The sequence below is a fragment of the Zootoca vivipara genome, chromosome 12 (assembly GCF_963506605.1).
Source record: "Zootoca vivipara chromosome 12, rZooViv1.1, whole genome shotgun sequence".
In the NCBI taxonomy this organism is placed as follows: domain Eukaryota; kingdom Metazoa; phylum Chordata; class Lepidosauria; order Squamata; family Lacertidae; genus Zootoca; species Zootoca vivipara.
In genome coordinates this window covers 54,685,055-54,705,685 of record NC_083287.1, presented here as the reverse complement: position 1 = coordinate 54,705,685, position 20,631 = coordinate 54,685,055, and positions in this window count along the sequence as shown.

The following is a 20,631-nucleotide window of genomic DNA, read 5'->3' as shown; positions in this document are numbered from 1 at the left end:
TCAAGCCTTTTGAAGCTGTGGAGGTGTTTCACAACAATTTAAAATACAGAACTGAAAACAGTTGAGGGTAACAAAGGAAGTGGCTTGGAGGTGGAGGGGAAATGGCTCCCTCAACTGGCTGATAGAAAGGGACAGCTGAGGTGTCTCAGAGAGCTAGGAGCAGGCTACAGGCAGGAGAGAGAGAGGGAGAGGGAGAGGGAGAGGGAGAGAGAGAGAGAGAGAGAGAGAGAGAGAGAGAGAGAGAGAGATGCTTGCTTTCTGCTGGAAACCAAAGCTATGGGAGAAGCAAGACCTTCTTGAGATGTTACTGCAGTGAGCCTCTCCCTCTTAGGCTCAGGTTCATAGCTGCCAAGTACCCCGTTTTCCCCGGGAAACCCCCATTTTTACTTACCTTTTCCCGGTGGTCCCCTGTATCACTTCGTCTCCCGTTTTTCTCCGTTGTTTTCTCCTGCCGGCGGCCATTTTTTTCTGATTTGCCCTTCTATGGGCACAAAAAATGGCCACTGCCGGCTTCAAAAGTCGCATCTACGCATGACCGGAAGTGCGTAGACGCGACTTCCGGTGTCGGCGGCGGCCATTTTTGGTGCCCATAGATGGGCGGGGCGACACCGGAAGTTGCGTCGACGCACTTCCGGTCATGCGCAGAAGCTACTTTGAGGCAGAAATAGAGAGTTATACATAAAATATGGATAAAGAAGGAGATGGATGGAAATAAGATAAAATAAAAGCGCAAAATGTAAGAGATAAGTTGTAAAACCAAACGTGAAGTGAAAGGGAAGCTGGGTTCAGCAGAACTAAAATGGGGTGTGAAGGTAGGGGGGAAAGGGAATATACAGATATTTGTTTGGTGATGGCCTATGTATTTTATTTGGTATAATTTGCATTCTATAAATTTATTGTTATGTGTATGTCTGAGAAAACAATAAAAATTATTATTAAAAAGAAGAAGAAGCTACTTTGAGGCTGGCGGCGGCCATTTTTGGTGCCCATAGAAGGGCAAAGCGACACCAGAAATTACGTCGACGCAACTTCCGGTGTCACACGGCTGCTGCTCCCGGATTCTGCAGTCCGGGACTTGGAAGGTAAGCTCAGGTTGTATATGTTTGTAAATAAACCATATAACCTAAAGACACCACAGCCTTTGTTGTCCCTCATCCCGAGGAAACCAAACCCTGGATAATCGCCTGCGATCCCTGGAATCTCGCACCGCTCGGAGATTGGAGTGGCCTTCAAAAGTATAATGAAGGTGCTGAATGCCCTTCCTGGGATGAAGGAGCCACTGGGTCAGATGGCTTCAAAAGGAGGTGAGCCGTATGCAGATGCAGGGGGTATAGCAAGGGCTGTTAAATGTCATGGCTGAAATTGAGCCTCCAAGTTCAGGAGCAGCCTACCACTGAATATCAGGTTGAGGGGCGCCATGTTTTGGTTTGCCTCAGGCAGCGAAGTGCCTTGAGCTGACCCTGTCTGGGGTCCTCACCAACTACATCACTGAACCTTGAAGCAAGAACCCTTTAACTGAAAGCAAAAGAATTTGAATAATAAGCTGAGAGGCAATGATAAGTATGTTTGATGATCAAACGATACGCGAACCGAAAGAAACGACGACAAAAAAGCCCATCTCGTTTGAGGAACATTCTATTGAAGTTTATGTTGCACTGCGAGGCAGATGGTTAACATTTTGCTAATTAAACGCTACAGAAGACCGAACTGGTTCCTATATATAAAAAGCATTCTGTTTGCTAAAAATGGGTAGACAAGATACAAATCTGAACCAAGCATTAGGTTTTCCATCTTAGAATTATAGAATCATAGAGTTGGAAGAGACCACCAGGGCCATCCAGTCCAACCCCGTGCCAAGCAGGAAACACCACCAAAGCATTCTTGACATATGCCTGTCAAGCCTCTGTCAATCTTCTGTCGCCAATGGCAGTTTCTTCTAGCACTTGCCGAACCAGCGCACCCCCTTGTCCCCGCAATAGAGGTTGCCAGTGCCGGACATAAACCGCTCCATTTTTGTGTGTGTGGGTGCCCTCTGCTTGAAAATTTGTGGAGGCCCTCAGCCCCACCCCAGATGGAGCCTATGCTGCCGATACCATCTTGGGGGTCCCTCCAGAAGGCACAAGGAAGGATGTACAGTATCTATTGCATCTCAATTTGCATCTCAATTCGTGCCCCATCCCACTTGCAGCTGATTGAAAAACAATATTCCCCAAAGATTCGCAATTCTATGTGTTTTCTTACTAATATCTGTAGTAAACCAATCTTCCTTTGTGTGTGTGTGTGAAATTTTTACACATCACAGGTGAACTAATTTTTACACATCACAGGTAAACAGGTGAAGAAGCAAAGATCACCCATGTCGAAGTGATGATTCTTCAGCATAAACTTCACTGGATTGGTCGTGTTGTGCAGATGCCTGATTATCGTCTTCCAAAGCAATTACTCTATTCCCAACTTAAAAATGGAAAGCGTAAGGCTGGTGGTCAACAAAAGAGGTTTAAAGATTCTCTCAAGGCAAATCTAAAAAAATGTAGTGTAAACACTGACAACTGGTGTAAGGGGGAGAGAGTATAGAGAACCTCCCCCTCTCATCAAGAGCAGCTCCTCCCCAAGCAGCGATGGAAGCGCGGAGTCTGAAGGGTAGTCAGGAAGCAGAGAGAGAGTGCCAGGTCTCTGGCAGCATGGGAGAGCCCCTGCTCCACAGGCGGGAAGAGAGAGAGACGGAAAGGGGGGAAAGGGAAAGGACGGAGCGTAGACCCTGTCCCCGGCACTGGAATTACGGAGGCGGAGAAAGGGGAGGAGATTCATTTTCCCGAGGCTATTATGTTGGTCGAAATCGCGCAAAGGGGCAGTGCCGGATTCTGGATCGGAATGAGCGGACATGTTTCCAACACCTCGTTACACTGTAAATAGAGTGCACCAATAAAGACTATTAAAAGACAAGCATGTGGAGGGTCGTTACTCTTGAGTAGCCGCAACAACCCCTGACAACTGGGAAGCACTGGCCTGTGGGCGCTCCAATTGGAGAACAGCCTTTACCAAAGGTGTCATGGGCTTTGAAGACACTCGAACTCAGGACGCAAGGGAGAAACATGCTAATGGGAAGGCACGCTTGGCAAACCCTCGCCATGATAAACTCCCGCCCGGAAACCACTGTGTCCCCACTGTGGAAGGACGTGTGGATCCAGAATTGGCCTCCACAGTCACTTACGGACTCATTGTTAAAACCATGTTTATGGAAGACAATCTTACTTGGCTACGATGGATCGCCAAAGAAGAAGAACTTGTGAGCATGAGGTTAAGTGAAACACATATTCATAATGGACATATGTTATGATTCCAGTACAAGATCCGAAACCTCTAGGTCATGTGGGTGCAAATACATGTGAGTGCTGGACACACATGTGTTTTCAGACATGAAACTTGTAACAGTATCAAAAGCAGAGTCTCATACAACTGCCTCAATACCATCACCTTTTCTTACACTGTGTATATTAGGAGAAATTTTCATGAAAAATAGTAGTATCAAACTTCTGAAATGACTGGGAGAATAAGAGGAAACTCAAACCAGAAAGTGTGTAAAGAATGGATAACATTTAAAGAATATCTAAAACAATATTGCGAAAATGCAAATCTCCTGACAGGTCTAGATTGAATGTTGAATATTAAGGAAAACTATAAATGTAGAAAATTTTCTGGATATGTAACAGATATAACAGGAAATGCATAAAGTTTAAGAATATGTAGAAAGCTCGATGAGGTGACTCAGAAGTCAAAAGTGTGTGTGTGATGTTGCATGATGTGTTGTTAGTTAATGTTTAGTTGTCATTGAGGTATTGCCTTTGTTTGTCTGTGTTGTTATATGTAAATTGTTTTGCAATAAAGTTTTTTAAAAAATAGCAGTATCAAACTGCTGTGGAAATGTGGAGAACAGGATTTAAGATTGATTGGGTGGGGAAAGAAACTGAGGGGCCCCCAAACTGACAGATTTGTCTTGCTGTAACTTGGAGCTGATTTAGCTGTGATACTTGCATTATGTGGGGTTGGACTAAATGACCCTTTAGGACCCCCAACTCTATGTTTCTATGATTCAACCATTCTAATGGCTTAAGAAGAACCCTGCTGGAATTGCCTAATCTAGAAGGTTCTTAAAGATGCTGCAGTTTCCTCCTGGCCACCTTAATTCCAGCCCCCTTTCTGGAATGCAGTTTCGAATATGGATAGATTTCATACCAGGAGGGCAGGGGATTGTAATTTCCCCTGCCTCCCAATTCAGTTCAGGAGGCAGAGGAAACTCCACATCCCATGCTCTCACCCTCAGGAAATTGTGCTCCCGAGCACAATCAGATAGGTGAAAGCATCTCTAGCAAATCCTCCCTCCTGGGGGGGTTACCCTCTTTCTCTTCTCAAAAGAAAGTTTTATTGCTACTTGTGAAGTGGGTGGGTGAATGCATCCTGCTGAAAATAAATATCAAACAAACAGGTGAACTTTACGTCTTGAGGAAGCTTGAGGGAGAAATAAGATTTCTGAGGCAAGCGAGGGTGAGCTTGCTCATCTGAGCAAGTTGATTCATGCTCATCTGAGTTGTGATTCATGCCTAGGACTTTGATGAAAAGAGAAACACTTTTTGATCAGTTTGGTCCCTCAGTTGTTTGAGATGAAAGGCTCTTTCTCTCATCAGACATGTAAATTTGGACCAAAAAGATCACACACACACACATCTCAGCAAGAACAAATACTGCAGGCCTAATGCAGCTGTAAGCTTCAGGTAGCTGGTAGTTATGGGGACTAATTGTTAGCCCCCATTTAATATCAGGCTATGCAGGCAGCCGGTTCAATCCTGCATAATCAGGGATATGGGTCAAAATTCAGTTCAGTTATCATTCAAAGCCAAATTTGCTTAATTTGTACTTCCTGAAACAATACACAATCTGGAGCACATCCACCCTTTGAAATTCACGCTGCCCCAAATTTTGCGATGCAGTTCTACCACATTGAAGTCCAGACCTCCTCACTGATAGCAACCTGCCATTCAACCTTCTACATTTGCCTTAGACCAATCTAAAACGAAAAGAAACAAAACAAAACAAAAGCACACAAGGAAAAGGGGAAAGGAGAGTCCTCCTGAATCAGTCTGTCCCATTGTCTGAACAGCTTTCACTACTAGGCTCTCACCTAAAGCGTAGCCCAACTCTGGGCTATGTATTCTGGTGTCCGTGATGATAATGGGTTTAACCGAAATTCCATGTCAGGGGACAACCAGCGACACTCCTTAAAACAATCTCAATGATTCAGCTGGCATAGGCTGGGAAAAAATGCTCTTTTTGATAAGACCTCTGCCCTCTAGAGCAGTGATGGCGAACCTACGACACACGTGTCAGACGTGACACGCAGAGCCCTCACTGCTGGCATGCGCCCCATCGGCCCATTCATGCTGTTGCTGTTGTTTTCCCCCCCCATTTGTTCTCTTGCTCCTCCTACAGCTTGTCTCTGCTACAGCTTGTCTCCGCTGTTAAAACCCAGATCCTTTTGTTGTTGTTGTTGTTGCTGCTGGTAGCCAGAGATTGGTTTTTTTAACCCTTTCTGTGCTGTTTTTTTTCTGGCGCTTTGGCAGACTATGTCGGTGCTGCGTTTTAGTTCCAGCGAAGGTATTATTCGTCATTTATTTCTGTTCTCCCCCCCCCAAAAGCGCAGCACCTTTGGGGCATCCCCCAAAAAAGCAAAGCAACTTTTGCACCCCCCCAAAAAACCTCCAAAACTTTGGTCAGCAGTTCCCCCCAAAAAGCTCAACAACTCTGGGCACTTTGTGATAAATAAGGTTTTTTTTGTTTGGTTAGGTTAAATAATTAGTTTTTGGTTTATTAAATACAGTTATATATTACAATTATACATTTTTGTTATTTCAACTATAAATATCACAAAATTATGGTTTTTTTCTCGAAGTGACACACCACCCGAGTTATGCTCGGTTTTTTGGGCGAATTTTGGCACACCAAGCTCAAAAGGTTGCCCATCACTGCTCTGTCACAACAGAGAACAAGTTTGTGCCTGGGCAGTGGGTGTCACCGCTGAGGGGGGGTGTGACAAAATGCCGGGCAGCACTCACCGTAGGGCCTGCAGCGCGCCCAAGCCACACATCTCTCCTGGGAGAGACGCAGTGGCTTCGGTATGCACAGGCTCTGCACTGCCCGAACAGAAGGTCCGCTGCCTACCCCCCCTCCGGGGTTGTAGGGCAGCTGAGTGGGAGGAAGCAGGCAGACTCCGGAAGCCCCGTGGTGTGCCCTGCCCCTATGGGAGGCTTGCCCTGCCCTTGCCCCACCCCTGGATGCGCCACCCCAGGCGCCTGAGTGGCTTCTTCCACCGCTGTGCCTGGGCAAGAATTTGAACCCAGGATCTCAGTCAAGCACAATAACCACTAGCCCAGTGATGGCGAACTTATGACACGCGTGTCAGACGTGACACGCAGAGTCCTCACTGCTGGCACGCGCCCCATCGGCCCATTCACGTTGTTGTTGTTTCCCCCCATTTGTTCTCCCGCTCCTCCAGATTGTCTCTGTTACAGCTTGTCTCCGTTGTTGCTAGTAGCCAAAGATGGGTTTTTTAACCCTTTCTGTGCTGTTTTTTCTGGCGCTTTGGCAGATTATGATTGGGTGTAACAGCATTTGTTTTTTAACCCGTTCTGTGCTGGTTTTTTGGCACTTTGGCAAACTATGTCGGTGCTGCATGTTAGTTCCAGCGAAGGTATTATTCGTCATTTATTTCTCTTCTCTTTCACCCCCCCAAAAAGCTCAGCAGCTTTGGGGCATCCCCCCCAAAAGCAAAGCAATTTTTGCACCCCCCCAAAAAAAACCCTCCAAAACTTTGGTTAGCAGCTCCCCCCAAAAAGCTCAACAACTCTGGGTGCTTTGTGATAAATAAGCGGTTTTTGGTTTGGTTTGGTCAAATAGATTTTGGTTTATTAAATACAGTTATATATTACAATTATACATTTTTGTTTTTTAAACTATAAATATCACAAAATTATGGTTTTTTTCTTGAAGTGACACACCACCCGAGTTAAGCTCAGTTTTTTGGCGAATTTTGACACACCAAGCTCAAAAGGTTGCCCATCACTGGACTAGCCTATACTGACTGTCACACCAGAGACCTAACCAAGGCCTAACAGCTCACATTTGACATCTGGTACGCCATACGAGATTCAAATGGAAATTGGTACAGAACCAAGCAGCAGCCAGAAGACAGTATTTGCAGAGGCTGGGCGAGAAGGGAATCTAATTTACGAGCGCTCCATTTCCACACTTGGGGTGCATATTAATGAAGCTCAGTCAAGATACTGTTACTGGCGATAGCTTCTTGCTCCTGCCTCCGAAAAGCAGCTGGGCAGTATGCAATGTGATGGGAGAGATTCACGTGCAACCTAAAAATAAAATAAAATGGGTTTATTGATTTCTGTAAACACAGCTGCAAAAAGTCAATAGGACGCGTAGCTCAGTAAAAAGAGAATAAAAGGCTCCATAACTACAATTGTGACTGAGTGAAGAGGTTGTTCGCAAGATCTTCAAAATTAAGAAATAAATATGCAGTGATAGATCAGAGTTTACCAGGGCCGGATTGAGGTTTGATGAGGCCCTAAGCATCTGAAGGTAATGGGGCCCTTGATATGTCCAGCTGTCCTTTGTCAACAACAAATTGTCACTGTTTTTTGTGTTGAATTTGTGTGGCAATTTATGGACCTCATAGGTATCTAAAGCCATTTGCATATGTTACCATGCAACCAGTCCATGCAAAATGTAGGCACCCTATATGTAGAAATGAGCAAACCAGTGATATTTTAGGGAGCAGGATAGAAGGCAGGGCCCATTATTTACATCATAGGAGCCTACACAACACAAAACACTGTTGCTGTATGTAGGTTTTATTTTATTTGGTTTTTATCTTATATTTTGGAAATGTACATCCAGTGGGTTTTTTTCCTTTAATTTTTGGGGCCCCACAAGAGAGTGGGGCCCTAAGCTATGTTTAGCTTATATGTAAATCCGGCGCTGGAGTTTACATATCAAGAAATCATTCCCCCCAACTCAAATCAAACACGTATTACTGATCTGATCTGCTAGTCTGCAACCTGCAAGATTTGGGTGCATAGACAGGGCTTTTTTTTCTCAGCCGGCACGTCTCAGGTGGGCGCCATTGCCATTATAAAAGAAAAGGGAGGCGTTCATGGTGAGTTCTGGCACTCCTTTATCCAGAAAAATAGCACCATGCATGGATGCCTTGCGATAAGATCCAGGATCAAATTGCACCATTGCAACGCACGGAACGAGACCGACAGCTTTGCTAAAAAAAATAACAACATTTTTTCAAGCATATGCCAGCTGAATCACCAAACTTGTTTTAAGAGGAACCTAATGGTTGAATGTTAAAATGAAAACCGAATCCAGGTAGGGTGCAAGGAGGGTTTTAATGCTTGCAGTTTTCAAGGGCTGTGGTTGGATGAGAGACGGTGGGGTAATGGGGTTGGGGAAGGTGGCTGGAGAGAGGACGAAACAGCCAAGGTGACATGTTGTTGTTGTTGTTTAGTCGTTTAGTTGTGTCTGACTCTTCGTGACCCCATGGACCATAGCACGCCAGTCTTCCACTGCCTCCCGCAGTTTGGTCAAACTCATGTTCGTAGCTTCGAGAACACTGTCCAAGCATCTCGTCCTATGTCGTCCCCTTCTCCTAGTGCCCTCCATCTTTCCCAACATCAGGGTCTTTTCCAGGGAGTCCTTCTCTTCTCATGAGGTGGCCAAGGTATTGGAGCCTCAGTTTCACGATCTGTCCTTCCAGTGAGCGCTCAGGGCTGATTTCCTTCAGAATGGATAGGTTTGATCTTCTTGCAGTCCATGGGACTCTCAAGAGTCTCCTCCAGCACCATAATTCAAAAGCATCAATTCTTCGGCGATCAGCCTTCTTTATGGTCCAGCTCTCACTTCCATACATCACTACTGGGAAAACCATAGCTTTAACTATACAGACCTTTGTCGGCAAGGTAATGTCTCTGCTTTTTAAGATGCTGTATTTAAGATGACATATTTTTCCTAAATAGTGTGTCTTCTAACGGAAAGCACTTGCAGACTCTCTGGACTCTGCCCTGTAATGCATTACTGAATGGAGTCTGACCAATTGGGAGTGTGACGTGAGGCTCTGCACTTTGACCCCAAAGGCAAATTTCTCCCCCACACACCCTGAGTTTGTGAGACTCATCTGATGTCAGCAAGAAATCGCTGCAGTATCGCACAATTCTCATGCAACAGGGATTCAGCAGGGACTGCCTTTGGTGTTACATCTAAAACATTTGCTGAACTCTCTTCTGGGCTATCTTCTTCTTCTTCTTCTTCTTCTTCTTCTTCTTCTTCTTCTTCTTCTTCTTCTTCTTCTTCTTCTTCTTCTTCTTCTTCTTCTTCTTCTCTGGCGACCCCTTGTAGCCAAGTAAGATTGTCTTCCATAAACACTGTTTTAAGAATGAGTCAATAAGTGACTGTGGAGACCACTTCTGGATCCACACGTCCTTCCACAGTGGGGACATTGGTTCCCGGGTGGGAGTTGATCACGGTGTGGATTTGCCAAGCGTGCCTTCCTCTTAGCACATTTCTCCCTTGCGTCCTGAGTTTGAGCATCTTCAAAGCCCACAACACCTTTGGTAAAGGCTGTTATCCAATTGGAGCGCCCGCAGGCCAGTGTTTCCCAGTTGTTGGTGTTTATACTACATTTTTAAAGATTTGCCTTGAGACAGTCTTTAAACCTCTTTTGTTGACCACAAGCATTACGCCTTCCATTTTTAAGTTGGGAAGAGAGTAGTTGCTTACCCAGTGGGTTCACCTGCATAGCCAATGAAATACAGACAAAGTTAAACAGGTCATTTATTTAGGCGTTGCAAGGCCAGTGTGGCACCACCTCAACCAGCAAGTAGTTCCCCAAATATGAAAAACAGCAACAACAAGCATTTATCCATTTACAAGCAAAGGGGCAGTTATGCCCATATGGGACAGAACTTCCTTCTACTAGCTCCTACCAGTTTAATCACAAGGCATAGCAACTTTCTTATCTTCCTCTCCTTCCTTTGCCCTCAACACTTATAGCAATAACTCCTGTGTACATGTTGTTCCATCCTTCTCTCATGGCTCTCTTGCAAACACAGCCTCCATGTCCCAACCTTTAATTTATTATTTCTGCCATTTTTCTTCGACATGCTAGCTGCCTTCGTAAGTCGACTGTATTAAAGATGGATGTTAGGAGGACAAAGTTTGCTCAACCCCCCACCATTTCTGCAAACATTATTGAGATATTTATTCCAGATTTCAACAGCTTCACAGGGGAAACTATATCCATAGTCTCTCTTAAGATCATTAGAGACTCAGCACTCATTGTTCCTCTGCCCCATCTATCCCTTGCTCTTTCCGCCTCTTATGTTATTTATGGCGCTGATACATTGGTGGAAATAATAAGGGTTATTTAAGAAGATTTTTGTTATGTACTGAGCTGAATCCTAGAACAATAGGATTCAGAATCAGCGGGAGCTACCCAATCCAACTCCAGGTGGAAGTGAATCCGCAACCTGATTGGCCTGCTGGAGCAGCCAATCAGGCGGCTGGCAGAAGTGAATCTGCTACCTGATTGGCCTGTAGGAGCAGCCAATCAGGCGGCAGGCAGAAGTCAATCCACAATATAATTGGCCCACAGGTGTAGCCCTGAAGTAGCCAATCACGCAAGGCCCATTGTGTAAATAATGTATATAAGCAGATGGTTTGGGGGGAAAAGCCATTCTTCTTCTCCTCTTCTCCTGGATGACTATGAGCTGAATAAAGAGCATGAAATTCACTCTCGACTCCGAGTACATTTCACTGGCGACGAGGATGGGATCCTGCTGAGCTGACCGCCACCACGCACTGCACCGCAGCACCGCCACCTGCTGCACCGCTGCATCGCACCGCTGCATCCAGGCTTCAGCTCCAGGACCCAAGGAACCCAGAATGGCAACCGACAGCAGCTTCTCGCCATTCAAACCAGCATCGGGAGACTGGGAAGGGTACGCCGCCCATTTCAACTTCCTCCTGCAAGCGAAAGAAGTCACCAACGATGCCATGAAGAGGGCGACATTCTTCAGGGTCTGTGGAGAGGAGACGTTTGAAATCGCCCGGGCTCTCCTTGCACCTAGAGATGTCGCTACCGTCTCTTACAAAACAATAATGGAACGGCTGAAGGAGCACTTCTCACCACAGCCCTCGGTGGTAGCTTGCCGAAATGCCTTCTACGCAAAGCGGCAAGCCCCGGGGGAAACCATAACTGGGTTTGTGACCTCCCTCCGCCAAGCCGCCCGGTTATGCAACTTCTCAGAGTTGGAGAACATGCTTCGTGACCGCCTCGTCGGTGGCCTGAGGGACGAGATGTTGCAACGACGCCTCTACACCAAAAAAGACCTCACGTTCCAGATTGCTCTGGAGGAAGCCCTGGCAACCGAAGCCGCCGAGAGGTCAACGCAAGAGGCACGACCGGCCCCGCCATCCCAACCGAGGGTCTACCACGAAGACCTCACCGACGAATCTGAATCTGACAGGGAGGAAGTACACCGAGTACAGCGGCGCACTCAAGCAGCACACACACCACAGCAGCCTCGACGAGAAGGAGGGAACTGTGCAAGCTGCGGGGAGAACCACGAGAGGAGGGCCTGTCGTTTCCGCAACGCAGAGTGCAGGCAGTGCAGAAAATTGGGACACATCGCCCGGGTGTGTCGGGCTCGACTCACCCGTCGACAAGCATCAGATGACCGACCCAGGAGCCCCAGGTCACACGGCACCATGCACCAAGGCAACTCGACGGAGATCACGGACTACCAGGTATTCCAGTTGCCCCATCCCAGCACAGAGAAAATTTATATAGAGGTACAGATAGAGGGAGCCCCATGCCGCATGGAGCTGGACACGGGTTCAACTCTATCCATAATCTCGGCCCGAACATTAAGGGAACTGTGCCCTAATGGGGGTCCCAAACTAAGGCCGGCCCCATTCACCCTCCGGGACTTCCAGAAACGTAAGGTCCCTACAATGGGGGTGGGGACCTTCAGGGTGCAATATCGAGGGCGAAAGCAACAATTGGACTTGCTGGTAGTTAAGGGCCCCTACGTTAGCTTACTGGGACTGGCATGGTTTGGACCTCTGGGGCTAGCCGTTACCGGGGTGAACCGCACTAGCTTACAAGTGGACATGGACGCCATATGCAAAGAGTTTCCAGGGGTTTTCGATGGGGCATTGGGACGATATACAGGACCCCCCATTGCCCTACAGCTAGACCCCACTGTACGACCCATCAGGCACAAGGCCCGCCGGGTCCCGTTTGCCCTGAAACCCCGCATAGACGAGGAATTGGACCGGCTCGTGGAGCAAGGAGTGCTGGAGCCGGTGCCCAACGCCCCCTGGGAAACTCCAATTGTCACACCCGTCAAGCCTAACGGTTAGGTCCGCATCTGTGCAGACTACAAATGCACCATAAACAAGGCTCTCACGGCCCATGCATACCCAGTGCCAGTGGTCAGCCATGTCCTCGCCACCCTGGCTGGGTCAAAAATCTTTGGCAAACTGGACTTGGCCCAAGCGTATCAACAGTTGCCTGTGGACGAAGCCACAGCAGAGGCCCAGACGATTGTGACGCACAGAGGGGCATTCAGAGTAAAGCGGCTGCAATTTGGCGTTAGCGTGGCACCAGGCATATTCCAGAATCTAATGGACTCTCTCCTTAAAGGGATTCCTGGCGTCACCCCCTTCTTCGATGATGTACTGATCGCCGGGCCCACACCAGAGGAATTTGAGGACCGCCTCTGCTCCGTCCTGCACCGTTTCCAGACGGCGGGCCTCAAGGTGAAGCGGGAAAAGTGTTTACTGGGAGTGCCGCAGGTGGACTTTCTGGGATTTAAGGTGGACGCAGAAGGGGTCCATCCAACCAGTGACAAGGTACGGGCCATTTGTGAGGCCCCAGCGCCCAAGAGCAAGCCCGAACTTCAGTCAATCTTGGGACTATTGAACTTTTACCATGCCTTCCTTCCCCATAAGGCAGCGGTAGCGGAGCCCCTACACAGACTCCTAGATAAAAGGGCCCCTTGGGTGTGGGGCCAGCGACAAAGGGCCGCATTCCAGGCAGTCAAGGACTTGCTCGTCTCGAACTCGGTCTTGGCACACTTCGACGAGAGGCTGCCAGTGGTGCTGGCATGCGACGCCTCTCCCTATGGCATCGGCGCTGTCCTGGGACACCAACTCCCAGATGGAAGAGAGGTGCCGGTGGCATACTTCTCCCAGACGCTTGCTGCAGCCGAACGAAACTACTCACAGATTGACAAGGAGGGTCTGGCAATCGTGAAGGGCGTAAAAAAATTCCATGATTTCTTGTACGGGCGGCCCTTTACCATAGTGACTGACCACAAGCCGTTGCTTGGCCTGTTTGCCCCCGAGAAGCAGACCCCCCAAGTGTTGTCTCCACGTGTCCTCAGGTGGTCAATTTTCCTTGCCGGCTACCAGTATGCACTAATCCACCGCCCTGGGAAGGCGATGGGCCACGCAGACACCCTCAGCAGGCTACCACTACCAGAAACAGGCCCCGACCCAGCGCCTGCGCAAGAGGTTATGACCCTGGAGCTGCTTCCCGACCGACCCATTCAGGCACAAGAAGTTGCGCACCATTCCACAAAAGATAGGGTCATCTCCCGGGTCCTGGACTGGGTGTGGCAAGGATGGCCCAGCAGCAGCCCCGGGCCAGAATTCGCTGGCTACACAAACCGCAAACATGAACTGTCGGCCCACAAGGGGTGCCTGTTATGGGGAAGCAGGGTTGTTGTTCCCCAGCCCCTCCGCAAAAGGGTCCTCACAGCCCTACACGAGACACACCCAGGGGTAGTGAGGATGAAGGCCCTTGCCAGGAGTTATGTGTGGTGGCCGGGGATTGACAGAGAGATAGAGGCCTGGGTCCAACACTGCCAGACCTGCCAAGAATCCCGCCCGGATCCCCCAAGGGCCCCAGTCCAGCCCTGGGAGTCCGCCCGACATCCATGGTCATGCTTGCACGTGGACTTCGCTGGCCCCTTCCAGGGAAAAACATTCTTCATAGTGGTGGATTCCTACACCAAATGGCTGGAGGTCGCACTGGTACCGTCCACTTCTACGGCGGCAGCCATCCGGGTACTACGTAAGCTGTTTGCAACCCACGGGCTCCCTGACACCCTCGTCTCGGACAATGGAACCGCATTCACGTCAGAGGAGTTCCAGACCTTCACAGCGCAGAACGCCATCCGCCACATCCGCTCAGCACCATTCCACCCTGCCACCAATGGCCAATGGCCAATGTCGCATGGTGCGGACCACCAAGGACAGCCTCCGCCGCATGACACAAGGGGACTGGGAATACCGCCTTGCCGCATTTCTTCTAGCACAGCACAGCACCCCAAGCACAACGACGGGCCGGAGCTCAGCTGAACTACTAATGGGCCGGCGCCTTGCAACTAGACTGGACCGACTTCACCCCGACAGAGCTCAGGATGAGGTAGTGGTGGGGAAAGGCAGGAACCCCCGGACATTTGTGGCCCAGGACGCAGTGTACGCAAAGAATTTTGGGGCAGGCCCAGCATGGGTACCCGCCACAGTCACCAAGGTAACCGGTCCCGTGTCGTACGAGGTACTAACGGAAGGGGGGCAATATTGGCGCCGCCACTGCGACCAGCTACGGCGACGATTCCCAGGAGGAACCCGGGAGGAGAGCGGGACAGAGGGGTCCCAAGGGGACAGCAGGGCAGTGAGGCCTGTAGAGCGAGAGGGGTGGGCAGGGGAAGCAGAAGCAGTAGGCACAGAGGGGCGCCCCGAGGCTGGAAGGACACCGGAACCAGAGCCACAACCTAGTGGTTCAGTGGTGCCAGACCAGACAGCCCCGGCACAGCCAGCAGCCTCGGAACACGAGCCAGAACCAGAACCCCTGACCAAGGAACACCCCAGGCCACAACGCACACGGAGGCGGCCAGCAGACCTTGGGGACTACGAATGCAACTTCCCGGGTAGGACTGGAACTTAGAGGGGAGGGGTGTTATGTACTGAGCTGAATCCTAGAACAATAGGATTCAGAATCAGCGGGAGCTACCCAATCCAACTCCAGGTGGAAGTGAATCCGCAACCTGATTGGCCTGCTGGAGCAGCCAATCAGGCGGCTGGCAGAAGTGAATCTGCTACCTGATTGGCCTGTAGGAGCAGCCAATCAGGCGGCAGGCAGAAGTCAATCCACAATATAATTGGCCCACAGGTGTAGCCCTGAAGTAGCCAATCACGCAAGGCCCATTGTGTAAATAATGTATATAAGCAGATGGTTTGGGGGAAAGAGCCATTCTTCTTCTCCTCTTCTCCTGGATGACTATGAGCTGAATAAAGAGCATGAAATTCACTCTCGACTCCGAGTACATTTCAATTTTATTCTGTTCCACAAAAAGCTTCAGTGCAATGCAGCTTCTCTGAGAGCATTAAACTTGGTGGGATGAATTGGCAGAAGAAATGTGGAAGCTTTAAAAGAAAAAGTTAGTTTCGAAAAGAAATGTGAAGTCCAGTTTATGTCCTGAGAGCATAAGAACAGTCCTGCAGAGATGTAAATAAACTCCACGGCTTCCTTCTTCAATCCCAGCTACTCCCGAGGGATTTGTGGAAATCCCAATTCAAGGAACATACCATCCTTTGGTTGACGTGGGACTGAATTGGAAAATGTATACAGTACACCAAACCCACACCGTGGAACTGGCACCGAGAGATCTTACCCTTTTTTAACTATTGCTGGATTCTGCCAATAAGATAGAACAAGGTCTGGTGTCTAGGCTGTAGAATAAAATATTGCAGAAATGTTTAACCTCCTATTCACCAAAGTGCTGGAGAGAATGTGGAACATTAAGCTCTAATCAACATTGCAGGGGTTGGACTGGATGACCCCTGGGATCCCTTCCCACTCTGGGTGGCTTCCAACAAAGATTAAAAATACATTAAAATGTCACACATTAAAAACTTCCCTGAACAGGGCTGCCTTCAGATGTCTTCTAAATGTCAGGTAGTTAGGACAAGTCCACCCATTACTTGGAGAAGAGTAACACTTGTGGCATCTATAAGCGAGCACTGCTTGAATCTTTCTGTTGTGACCTTCCATAACAAGATGAAGCTGTGGCATCCTGTCTTATGTTTATAGATGTATTCTGTGGAATTATTGGAGCTAGCATTGCCACAAACCACATCAGGGGATTATCTCCACTTCATTCCATTTTAGATCCACAACTTTCTGACCTTCCTTTGGCTCCCATGTAGGCAGCGTCACTGTTGCTGGCGACCGTGGCAAGACCATGTCAGGTTCAACAGTGGCCGATACTGGCCTGTTTTTGATTTATGCTTCTGACTCCCAGAGACAGGAGGACTGTAGAATGAGTGCTCACTGTTTGTACCTTTGTAGCCTTCATTACAAACACAGAGATATCAACCAGTGTTGCTGTTGCTGTTGCCATGGTGACAGGGATTGCTGGCACATGGATCTGATACAAACTGGCAGTCGGTCCCAGTGACCCCTGGCAGGCAGGCGCAGCTATAGGTAGGCTGGGGTGAGAGGAAAAGCAGGGGCAGGCGGTGAGGCAGGGGTCGGTGGGGCTGCCGATAAGGAATTTAAGGAAGATGGGAAGGACATTATTGCATATATACAGAAGCAATGTACACAGGTTAATACATTAGCAGGGTTTTTAAACTACCGGTACTTGTAATGAAACTATGAAGTGGACAATAAGTAATTTAAATGGTTTATAGTTTTACAATAGACATGTGGTATGTTGACAAACAATGGAACCAAGGAAGGGACTGGGGGAAGTCAATTTGTTTTGTTTTGTTTTTGATGTTATATTGTTATTGTTTTATTTTTGTTAATGTTGGCAAATGTAATAAATTTAATACATTTAATACATTTAATATATATATGAGAAAAGGAGTCTTCTTACCAGTTAGAAACTTTAATAATCACAGCGAGAGAACAAAGAACATATCTCCTAGTAATGGCGGTGCTCCCAATTAAGGATTACACCCCCTTACATCCCTATTAATCTACGTCACACCTACATCTTGTCATCTGAGCTTGCACCCTCTGTGCTTTCTGTTCTGCCACTTTCTGAGCTCTCTGTGACTTTGGAGAAGGGGGGTGAATGCTGCCCAGAGACTGTGAATCTGTTAACCCTCTTCCTTCCAGTGTTTCTTCTCCTAGCTGTTCCCCATCCAGTTTTTCCCAGCTTCTACCTTCTGAACTATGTCCCTCTGCAAACCACTGTTCCAAATCTATACTGTCCTCCTGCTCCTGGGAAGATTTAGGATCTGGATCAGGAGCAGAGGGAGGCTCCCACCATTCCTCCTCAATGCAGTCCTCCTCAGCACCGTCCCCGACATCGCCTCAAGAACACCAACCCTAACACTGAAAGTAAACTTCCCAGAATCCTTTGTTACAATTTAGCCTCTATTGTGATACCCTCCAACCTTTCTCCAGTGAAATTAGGAGTGTCCTATTTCATCATCACCACCATCATTTTATTATTCATACCCCACACAGCTGGCAGGGTTGCTCCAGCCACTTCCAACATATAGAAAAACTTAATAAAACATTACACATTTAAAAAAATTTTTAAAAAAACTTCCCTATGCAGGGCTGCCTTCAGGTGTCTTCTAAAGGTTGCATGGTTACTTATCTCCGTGGCTCAGGGGTCACATAACTTCATGCCCTCCAACATTTCTCCAGTGAAAATAGAGACGTCCTAAGGAAAAGCGGGACATTCTGGGATCAAATCAGAAGCCAGGACGGCTTCTGAAATCTGTCCCTGGAAAATGGGGACACTTGGAAGGTCTGCATTTGTGGCATTCTGGCATTGCAGCATATCACCCACATTCATAACATCAGGAAAGCCACAAAGTTTAGCCTGGGGACAAAAACAGATGTCATGAGTCCAGGTTCCCAGCTTGATACACAGTAAAGCATAGGTAATTAAAAAGGAGGATTTATTGCAAAAACAAACAGATAGCTCCGGACGGCTCTAACAAAGCCTCCAGCATCATTACTCAAGATGACCCTTCTGAAGACTACTTCTGGCGTCTCCTGAAGAAATTGAACTTACGACCTTAGAATCATAGAATCATAGAGTTGGAAGAGACCACAAGGGCCATTTAGTCCAACCCCCCACCTTGTGTCTCTTGTTTTGCTTCCTGTCTAACAGTCCTCCCATTTGCCGACTCTTCAGACTTAGTGGATCAGCTCCAACCTCTTCCTTTTCTGAGACGCCTTCTCTGAGTTCGTTCATGCCTATTTGTGCTTCCTGCAAGCTTTGGCTGTGTTCTAGCCTGCTCTCAGCTACTGCCTTATCAGCCTGCCCGTCAAGGTCAGGAAGAGCCGAAATCTGCAGCTGTCAGCTCTCCCCTGCCTGACTAACATCTAAGCCTCTCTGTTCCTGGCTGCTCTCTGCCGTTGGCTGCAAACCTTCGCTTGGAGCTGGCTCATTCCTGACAACAGAAACTGAGATAGAGATATCTAGCTAGAGATATGATGGAATCAAAATGGATGGTAGTTCGGGGAATGGGTAGGATCTGAAACGGAATGCCAATAAAAAGTCTTCAGGGCATCTCTTCAGGGCCTGGGAACTATTTCTCTTCGGAAGACAGAGAACGAGGTGTGGTGAATCCTGGATCTATATACGATGCACCCTGCATCCTGAAGCCAAGCTTAACTTTAGCTCTCGAGTGTCTTATTCTGTGGATTGGCACAAGCATATTCTTCATGTTTTTTCATCCATTCGTGACCTCAGGAGCTTTTTTGGCCAAAGCTTAGACTTAATTTGGAGACTGCGGGGGCTTTTTTCTTAAAAGAAAAACATTCATTTTCAACAGGCAGGAAATCGATCTTTTATTAAACTGCAAACTCACACACCTCTTCCTTTCTTTCGATTTGTTGTTTCTGTTAAATAGCAATCATAATTTTTGGCAGCAGAATGAACAGGGAAAGCGAGTGGGGAGAACAGCTGATTGTGTTGTTTTCTACAGTCGACATGGCTAATCCAGTCGCCTGCGGGGAAAGCTGCTGTGCTGTTTCTTAAATGTGCTCGCTGATCGGCTGCATGTCTATTAACTCCATCAGCCTAGAAGCAGGGCCTGCCTGCCCTACCATTGGGCAAAATGAGGTGGGCTGCCTTGGGCGGCAGATTTGGGTTTTCGGGGAAGGGAAGCAAATGGTTTGTTATTTGATTTATAATCCTGGTATTTTCACTGCCAGAGAGGGAGATAGGTGTAAAAATAAATTGACTAGCTCTGGGTATTGTGTTCTTTGAATAAATGTACCAGTACGTGCATTCAGGAAAGGATGAAAAATCAATCAAGTTTTGGTTTCTTGCACTTTTCCATTCTTGAGCTCAGTTTGCAACCTTTATGCCTCACTTAGCAACTACTTTTTAAAACAACAACAACAACAACTGTTTATCAGCATTTTACTGATCATTACTCCTCATACATATGCTTTTGTATGAGATTTTGCTCACTATATCAATTTTCACAAATGATTTTCCTGAATATGCACGTTTTGTTTGGGAGATTATTTTCACAAATGTGTGCAATTTTTTATTTAAAAAATGCATCCCGCCAGGCAACATGATTATGGGTCATAAGAGAACCTAACGAGGATTGTTTTTGTGGAAGAATGGAAGCCATTTTCAGAATCAGGGGCGTAGCCAGGATCAAAATTAGGGGGGGCAAGGGGCGGGAGGGGAGGGGCCACAGCGGAAATGTGGGCGGGGCCACGTGGCCTGCGCCTCCCAGGTCTTCGGAGGAGGCGGCCCCAGGCTCCCGCTCCCGGCGTGAAGCTCCAGAGTCGCGCAGGGAACGCCAGCCTGTTGCTGCCTCCTCCGAAGACCTGGGAGGCGCGGAGGAGGCAGCCACAGGCTCACGTTCCCTGCGCAACTCTGGAGCTTCGTGCCGGGAGCGGGAGCCTGGGGCTGCCACACTGCGCCCTTCAGCCTTTGCCTACGCCCATGTTCAGAATATTTAAATAAATATTATATTATGATGAATTCGCGAGCATGCTTATTTAGGAGACCATTGTAAGCAGATAAAAATATTAGCAGCCATGTTTAGGGAAGTTTTTAATGTGTGGCATTTTAATGTATTTTAATCTTTGTTGGAAGCCACCCAGAGTGGCTGGGGAAACCCAGCCGGATGGGCGAGGTACAAATTATAAATTATTATTATTATTATTATTATTATTATTATTAAAACCGTTAAGTCCAGTCGTGAACGACTCAGGGGTTGCGGCACTCATCTCGCTTTACTGGCCGAGGGAGCCGGCGTTGGTCCGCAGACAGTGTTTCCGGGTCATGTGGCCAGCAGGACTAAGCTGCTTCTGGCGAAACCAGAGCAGCGCACGGAAACGCCGTTTACCTTCCCGCCGGAGCGGTACCTATTTATCTACTTGTACTTTGACGTGCTTTCAAACTGCTAGGTTGGCAGGAGCTGGGACCGAACAACGGGAGCTCACCCCGTCGCAGGGATTCGAACCGCCGACCTTCTGATCAGCAAGCTTTAGGC